The sequence below is a fragment of the Octopus bimaculoides genome, chromosome 5 (genome assembly GCF_046866305.1).
Source record: "Octopus bimaculoides isolate indiv1 chromosome 5, ASM4686630v1, whole genome shotgun sequence".
Classification (NCBI taxonomy): domain Eukaryota; kingdom Metazoa; phylum Mollusca; class Cephalopoda; order Octopoda; family Octopodidae; genus Octopus; species Octopus bimaculoides.
Window position 1 is genome coordinate 48427085 of NC_142932.1, and position 10000 is coordinate 48437084.

A 10000-nucleotide genomic window follows, 5' to 3' on the forward strand; every position below is an offset into this window, starting at 1 on the left:
CTCGGCGGAATTTGAACTCAGAATGTAGCAGCAGACGAAATACCGCTAAGCATTTCGCCCGGTGTGCTAACGTTTCTGCCAACTTGCCGCCTTCTTACCACACAGCCACTCAAAATTGTTGGACTTGTTTTCTATGAAAATTGTCGTCGAAGTTGTTGCTGTTGTTACATTTGATTAATTAAACGAAATCGTGTATGGTTTCATAACAGCAATATTGCAAGCTTTGTATTTTGTTGATCTTCTTGTCATTGTATCATCGTTGTTGTTTTTGTTGTTCTGCAGCTCCAGTCATATCATTGTTTAAACAATACAATGGCACATTAGTCGTTGGACGATTAACGTGCCAGTTTCTGCACTACATATTCATCACATGTGATTATCTGGTTAAAAGGCGACTGTGTATCCCGGTATATATATGCAGAAGACAAAACTAAATACATTGAAAACAAATAGGGAGTCGATAAACTATGTACCAGTTAAGCACAGGGATCGATGTAATTGATCTTACACCCTCCTCTTAAATTCTTGGCTTTGTGCAAAAATTTATTATTGTTATTATTATTATTTTATGTTTGACTTTTGTTTTGCATTTGTACAAGTTGGATCCAAGTCTCACCCAGAGACCTCAAGAGACAACAAGTTAGAAGTTCATGTAGGTGTTATGCCTAGGGTACCATATATTTGGATTTGTACAGTTTTGTTCAAGTGAATGTTTAAGAAACCATAAGAAAATTATGTGTTTGCTTTAAAATTTGAGATCACATAGACAGTATTTTACGTAGGATATGGGCAGTTCCCATGAGCACTATCTTTTGAACTTCAGCCATTTTGGGGTTTCCTGGAATCTGATCTAGGTAGTAATCAGCCCGTTTCGCTGTCATTCCCAGGGCACCTATGACAATAGGTATTGTTTTCGTCTTCAGATTCCACATTTTGCTAATTTCTATTTCAAGATCTTTATTATTATTATTATCATTATTATTATTATTATTATTATTATTATTATTATTATTATCACTTATTATTATTATTAAGGCGACGAGCTGGCAGAATCGTTCGCACGCTGGACGAAATGCTCAGCAGTATTTCGAACGTCGCTACGTTCTGAGTTAAAATTCCACTTTGCTTTTCAACCCTTGGAGTCGATAGAATAAGTGCCAGTTGAACACTGGGATCAATGTAATCGACTCATCCCCACATCCCTCAAGCTGCCCTTGTTGCAAAAATTTGAAATAATAATCATCATCATCATTATTATTATTATTATTAGTAGTAGTAGTAGTAGTAGTAGTAGTAGTAGTAGCAGAAGCAGTAGTAGTAGTAGTAGTAGTATGATATTACAATTTCATTTGGAGAGTAGAAACAAAATCTTAAGTCTGTAAATAAATAAAAAAAAATGAGAAAATGTTAGAATATTGTGGTAAAAAATGTCACAGGCAGAAAAACATGTCATTTTATTTAAATACTTTAAATAGGTAATTCCATAAATAATATTTTAAGCCGCTAATTTACCGACAGCACAACATTTGCGCACACTTACAACACAATCCGTTTCATGGTATTGCACATATGCGAGAAAGAAAATGATTCTTTTTATTTCAGTTTCTTAGAAGAAAACAAGCAAAAGATATGTTAAATCTGCTTTTTGTGACTTTTCTCAGATATCATTTTTCAAGTGATTTTTTCCCCCTGAATCCTCTAATATAAATCTTCAATATAAATAACTGTCTTTAAACAATTTTTTCAAAAAGTCAAATCAATGAAAATTATCAAAAATAATACAGGTCGATATTTTGTACTTTTACCTTGTATTTCAGTATTTCAAGGTTAAGACCCTTTTTTTCAGGAAATCTTCGGAGAAATGGTATAAGCTGGAACAAAGGAGCCAGCCCACAACACCTTTTCATAAGAGGTTTCCTGAAAAAAGGGGTCCAAACAATGAAATATAGAAATAAAAGATGATTATAATTTATAACTTACCTTGTTTTGGCATTATGAAAAAAATAATTAAAATCTTTTACGTATATCAAACAATGTTTTATGTAAAATATACTATTCAATATAAATGTTAGAAACATGATGAATTGGCAAAATCGGTTGCACAAAAAAAACAAAATATTGTGTGGTATTTTCCAACTCTTTACATTTCGAGTTCAAATGGCGCCGATATCAACTTTATCTTTCATTCTTCCGGGGTAGATAGAATAATATACTAATCATATATTGGAGTCGACTGATGCAGGTGTCCTCTCAGAATTGTTCAAACAATAGACAGTAGGTGAGAATTGTGAACGAATCTTCATAGTATAGTGTGTGTTTAGGGCAGCGGACTCGCGGTCATAGGATCGCGGTTTCGATTCCAAGATTGGGCGTTGTGAGTGTTTATAGAGAAAAAAACAACCTAAAGCTCCACGAGGCTCCGGCAGGGGATGGTGGCAAACCCTGCTGTACTCTTCCACCACAACTTTCTCTCACTCTTTCTTCCTGTTTCGTTGTACCTGTATTTCAAAGGGCCAGCCTTGTCACCCTGTGTCACGCTGAATATCCTCAAGAACTACGTTAAGGGTACACGTGTCTGTAGAGTACTCAGCCACTTGCACGTTAATTTCACGAGTAGGCTGTTCCGTTGATTGGATCAACTGGAACCCTCGACGTCGTAAGCGACGGAGTGCCAAAACAGCAGTGTGTGTTTAAAGGGGAGGATGAGAGAATAAACTCCATACGACTACAGTATTCTTGATAAGGCGCAGCGATTCTTCATATTATTAGTATTTAAGGTTGAAGGCAGCGAGCTGGCAGAATCGTTACCTTGCCGGATAAAAAGATTAACAGCAATTTTTCAGGTTTTACGTTCCGATTTCATGTTCCACTGATTTCGACTTTGACTTTCATCCTTTCGGGATTGATAGAAAAGTGCCAATTGACTACTGGGGTCGATGTAGTCCACTTGTCCTCCTCTCATCCAAAGCTTCAGGTTTTGTGCCTACAATACAAAGAATTATTAGTATCTAAGTCGTTGGACATGAAAATTCGTTAGCGCAGCAGTGGAAATACCTTGCGGTATTTCTTTATGTCCTGAGTTCAAATTACGCCGAAGTTAACTTTGCTTTTTATCCTCTCACGCTTGATTAGTCAATAAAATAAAATACCAGCCAAGTGCTGAGTTCCATGTAATCGACTAAATCTATCCTCCAACAGCCAAATTCCAGGCCATGTACTTGTTACAGTGGAGGCGCAATGGCCCAGTGGTTAGGGCAGCGGACTCGCAGTCATAGGATCGCGAAAACACCTAAAGCTCCACGAAACTCCGGCAGGGGATGGTGGCAAACCCCGCTGTACTCTTTCACTACAACTTTCTCTCACTCTTTCTTCCTGTTTCTGTTGTGCCTGTAATTCAAAGGTTCAGCCTTGTCACACTGTGTCACGCTGAATATCCCCGAGAACAACGTTAAGGGTACACGTGTCTGTGGAGTGCTCAGCCACTTGCACGTTAATTTCACGAGCAGGCTGTTCCGTTGATCGGATCAACTGGAACCCTCGACGTCGTAAGCGACGGAGTGCCAACAAGCCTGTTACAACAGTGGTTCTCAACCGGGGTCCATATGACCCTTAGGAGTCCATGCAAGAGTTTTGGAGGTCCACGCAAGCAAAACAAAAAAGAAAGAAAGAAAAAACAGAAAAAATGGAGATCCGCAGTAGTATTTTAAGGGTCCATGAAAAAATGTTACTTTGGATGTAGGTTTTTCCCTCTCTAAAATTTTACATAGTTCAACCTACACAAGTTAGTGTGTGAAACACAAAATAAGAATTTCGAAAGGTAGTTTCTAAATATGAAATGAAAATGGGGGTCTGTCAGGATAAAATAGTAATCAAAGGGATCCATATACAAAAATAGTTGAGAACCACTGTGTTACAAGTAATCATTAGCTTTAAAAGCTATTGTTTCTAACGCAGTTGACACACTGGAAGAAGGGAGATGTATTTAATTATGTCTTGTGCCACCATTGTCGGAATCAATACCATAGATAATAATCCAGCACTTTCAATTTAATCGATTATTTCCCTTCAAAATCGGCGGCTGTATATTAACTTTTTTTTTATCGTTTGTTTCAGTCATTGGACTCCGGCCATGCTAGGTTACCACCTGAAAGGTTTTAGTCGAACGATTCGTCACTAGTACTTATCTTCTCAGTTAACTTTGCCGAACCACTAAGTTGCACGCGCACACACAATCTCCTTCTCTCTCTCTCTCTGTATATATATATATATATATATATATATATATATATATATATATATATATATATATATATATATATATATATATATATATATATATATATTGTTATGTATACCTATAATATAATGAAGGGAGAGCTTGGCGCGGATAGTACCAAAACGAGAGACGGAGTTGCATACGGGTGGGGCCGTTCACCACCTACCTTTAAACAATTGAGGGCTGAACATAATCTCAATCTTCGAACATTAATTTCCCTGTTTGAACAATTTCTGTTGTTGCGATCAGAAGTTTACCCATTTTTTTTTACATTAGAATTTGTCTGATCGTAACAATATATATATAAACACGATGAGTTCCCTTCAGTTTCCTTCTACAAAATTTACTCTAAATGATTTGGTCAGCCCGGTGCTATAGTAGAAGACACCTGCCGAAGGTGCCATGATATCAAACATATGGTTGGGAAGCAAACTTCTTACCACACAGCCACGCCAGCCTGCGTGAATATAATGTTTAGAAATCAGTATCATCAATAATATTGTTCTGCAGCAGTCTGTGTATACAATGCTTAACTATGGAACGAAAGCGAAGACAAAATCTCGTATAGACATAACATTTATATTATTCGTAAAATAATTGACTGCTAAGTTTTGTTACGAAATCGAAGATAATCAATTATATATTCAACATTTATTCGTAAGACAATTGACTGATAAACTATGGAACGAAATTCAAAACATAATCTATTATAAGTACAATATCTATTTATAAGACAATTGACTGCTAGAATACAGTAGGAAAATTGAAGATATATCCCATGATAGACAAAATGTATATCATATAAGTTGTAAGGAAACTGATTAGGAAATAAAAAATTTAAATCATGAGTGCGTGTGTGTGTGTGTGTGTTTGTGTGTGTGTGTTTGTGTGCGCGTGTCTGTATGTATATTTGAATATATATATATATATATATATATATATATATATATATATGAATATATGCATACATATATATATATGTGTATATATATATATATATATATATATATGTATATATATATATATATATATATATATATATATATATATATATATATATATATATATATATATATATATATATATATATGTATGTATGTATGTATATATAATATGATCTTAAAATCTGTTTCACTGGGGCAACCCCACTACACTGCATTTATTGGCCCTGCCAGGCGCACTTTATTTTGATTTGAAAGAAAAGGGAAGTAGTACAATGTATAAAACTTGTTTAAAGCAACGCAAGTATAGACGTACCACTGTAGAATAATATTTTAAATTATGTTTTTAATTTTATACTATGGTTAAAATAATTTAAAGCGCTTGCAGTAGGCATTATTATATATCTTTTTGCAGCTTTTGAATAATTTTTATAACATAATCACAACTGACTGGCAGGAATATATGATCATACGTTTTTCATAGACAATTGTATGTAGCTCTTTTCAGAGAACATTCGAATTTCTTGACGTTAAATAAGAATATTATATAACTCCTTTCAAGGCAGAGTAGCCGACAAGTGTAAAACAAAGAATATGTTTTTGAAAGATATTTTCTCCTAACACTGTACCTTTAGTATATTATAATGACTTCATGTCATCTCAAAGTCAAGTGCTTTACATAAAATACAGTTACGTGTACGCAACTGTTCTCTTTAAATATCCAACGATCTTATAATTTTCCAAATAACGCTAAAGTTCTTCGTGTAATGCTATTAATTGTTATTTCTGTCGAAATTCAATATAAATGCTAAAGGAACCTGGATTGGCCGATTCGCTAGAATGTCGAACAAAAATCTTTTATGGTATTTAATTACAATCTTCTACGTTTTGAGCTAATAACTCGTCTCGCTGGATTTGCCTTTTCATCTTCATGAGGTCAATAAAATAAAATACCAATTAAATACCAGAATCGATTTTGAATTCTTTAACGGCCAGAATTGAGCATTTATCTACATTTATCTGGAAAGTTCTTTTGAAGGGCGCAGACTTGGGCTAGCTTTTACGAGCGAGACTTGTAGTTGTATGTGCTGGAAGTTGCTCTTCTCCACGCTACCGATTTTGTCGAGGGAAAAAAATCAATGTCAATGCAATTTAGCCTTGTGTTGTCGCAGGCGAGCAGGCAACGTTAAGAGCTGAAAGAAACACCGCAAATAATATTGTCCGACAGTCTAATAACCCACCGATCCACCATACAATCCATTGTAGACGATAAAGACTACTATCTCGTTAACCCACAAAAATTTGTGTCGTTCAGTTTATGTCAGAAATGAAATAAAAATGTTAAATATTAATAATTCTAGCAAAGGAAAAATATCAGAGTCTCATGATGTGATAGTTAGTTAGAGGAGTTTAGGTTTCGTTTTCAAATACCACCTGGTCGAATTTGCTATTTATCTTTACACGAGTAGATAAAATATACAGTAGTTGAGTATCACAGTCAAATCGACTGTTCTGTTTCTCAAATTTATTCTTATGCTAGGAATTAAGATTATTATGATTATTAAGGTCATATTAAATATCAACATAAATGTTGGAAATATTATTAGTTGAAACAAACAGAGGGGTAACGGAGAGGACAAGGTATGTAGAGCGTCGGACAAAATCATAGCCATATTTACTTCTGAGTTCAAGCCTCACTGAGAATGAGGTTACTATGCATCCTACTGAAGGCAAAAAAATTTAAAACTGAAATTTCAGAAATTATATACTCCAGGTTTCTAGCTTCCGATCTACAGAGGATAATCATTCGAACATTAGATTAAAGATGCATGAAGTTCCATTATACATACATGCATAAATACATACTTTCATACATACGCACAAACAGGAGGAATTTGGAGGAATTCCAACCACGTTTCGTGGTTCGCTATCTCAACAGCTCCTTTATAGGATCCAGCAGCTAAGGACATCATCAGGAGGAACCACGTCCGATTTTGGTCCCTACTCCTCCACCGTTTATACATATGGTCAGTTGCACAGCTGATACGACTAGCTCTTTGAAAATCAAAGAGGAAGAATATAACTATGGGCAACTGCTTGGAAACCTCCATTTTCTATATCCAGATTACAGATTCACATGTACATCAATAAAAATTGGTGCACTTGGATTTGTTAGTAAATAGTTCAGTGACAATCTGGATAAACTAAGGTTTTCAGAAAGGGAAATCAACCACCAAATTCGCACATTACAAATGTGATCAGTGAGTGGAACAGTAAAAATATGCAAGACTTTTCTCGAGTTTAAAATAAGAATTTGTTTTTGTTATCTACATTCCAACGACAGAACTTTGCATCTGTGTCAGAAACCAACTTCTTTCTTATGGGAGGGTTTCAGATCTTTTGAAACAGAAGAGAGCATACATACATAAATACACACAAACATGCATATATAGATTAATTTATATTGATTGCTTTGGAGTTGAGGGCCACGTTCAGAGTGCACATCCTAACAACTTTGTGTTAGTTTCTGTCGTATATTAAAATTTGATAACGTTCTTTCCGCGGTACAGGGTTTAGAAGATAGAACCGGAAAAAAAGGAGTGAGGAAGGGTCTCGGATATTTTCTAGCTTAAAATAGAAAGGGTGAAACTCAACCGCATGAACTTACTGCTCTTTATTTTCTTTCTGGTACACGCTATTCATTTGTGTCATATAAATAGAAATATATACATATATGCAAATACATTTATATACAACTCGTAGATATATAAACACACACACGCACGCACACACTCACACACACACGCACACACACACACACACACACACACACACACACACACACACACACACACACACCAAAATATATATTCACATACGCACTTTCATATAAAAGGTACGCAGATATTCACATACGTACATATATAGGTGTAGCATACGCCCTTGCATATATCTATGTAGGAATGTATGTACGCATATACATTTTCATACACGTTCGTTTTCACATATACAAATGTATATGAATGGGTATGCGTATATATCTGTATGTACATATGTCTGTAAGGGGATGACGATCATAAACATTCAAACACATATAAGCATAACGTCCGATAAAAATTTGCACATATACAAACGTTTAATGTTACATAATCACAAAAAAACTACATACAAGCAGAAGCTAGCATATATTTGTTCACACGAAAATAGACTTTATATCTGTAATACACACAATTACAATGAACGTAATAATCACATACGAACACGTATACACATATAGACAAACATATTCACGCATGTAAACACAAAACGTAAATATGTAAATACACAAAAGCGCACAAAAATACACGTGGTCACACTCGCTCAATGACAGCCAAACATATTACAAAATAGACAAAACACACGAGCGTGTACATTCGTACTTATATATATATATATATATATATAGAGAGAGAGAGAGAGAGAGAGAGAGAAAGAGAGAGATACGCATATAAATGCGTGTGTGTGAGTCTCTGTGTGTGCGTGTTTGTGTGTGTATGTATATGTGTGTTCATATATATATATATCGAGACTCATACATATAGTCACACCTATATACATTCATGCATACATATGCACACACACACATATATATAAATACACAAAGATACAAACACATACTTACATACATATCCATACATACATGCACACATGCATACATGCATACATACATACATACATACATACATACATGCATATAAAAATATGTATGAAAATAGGTACGCATACGCAGAAACTTCTAGACGTAAGCATATGTATATATTTAAACATACACACATATAAATAGAAATATACACGTATATGCAAGCATTTATATACTGGTACATATATAAACACATACACACCTAAATATATATTTATATACGCACTTTCATATAAAACATACGCAGATATTCACATATGTACTCATTCATGCACACACATATACATGTATACGTACTCACACACATAAATACATACACATACATATACATACAGACACAAACACACACGTACACACACACACACACACACACACACACACACACACAAATGCCGTCAATCAGAACGTAGATCTTATGACGCACAGATTGTGAGGGAGCGTCCATTGTATTGAAATGATGGCATAATACGATGATAAATTCCAAATAAACGAGGAAATGAGTGAGTAAAAACGAAGAAGATACAGTAATGGAAGACAGGAAGGTGAAAAGACAGAAACAGACGATAAAAGTCCATTGCTTAACTGACAAAATAACTGTCACCATCTCTTTTGTACTTGCAATTATAGTTGTAGTTCACTGTTTTCTCTCTCTCATTCTCTCTCACGCTCTCTCTCTTTCTCTCTCTCTCCCTCTCACCTTTTCTCTTTCTCTCCCTTTCTCTGTTTTTCTCTCTGTCGTTCTCTTTGTATGTGTGTGCGTATGGTATATCTTCCTTTCTTAGTCTCTGAGTTCTCATATATTTTGCTTATACATATCTATCTATCTATCTATCTATCTATCTATCTATCTATCTATCTATCTATCTATCTATCTATCTATCTATATATATATATATATATATATATATATATATATATATATATATATGCCTGTCTGTCTGTCTGTCTGTCTGTCTGTTTGTCTGTCTATCTACCTATCTTTTTATCTATCTATTTATATACATGTGTGTGTGTGTGTGTGAGTATGCATATATATACGTATTATTATTATTATTATTATTATTATCATTTAATAATTTGATTCGGCTCCATGCAACTTAAAGT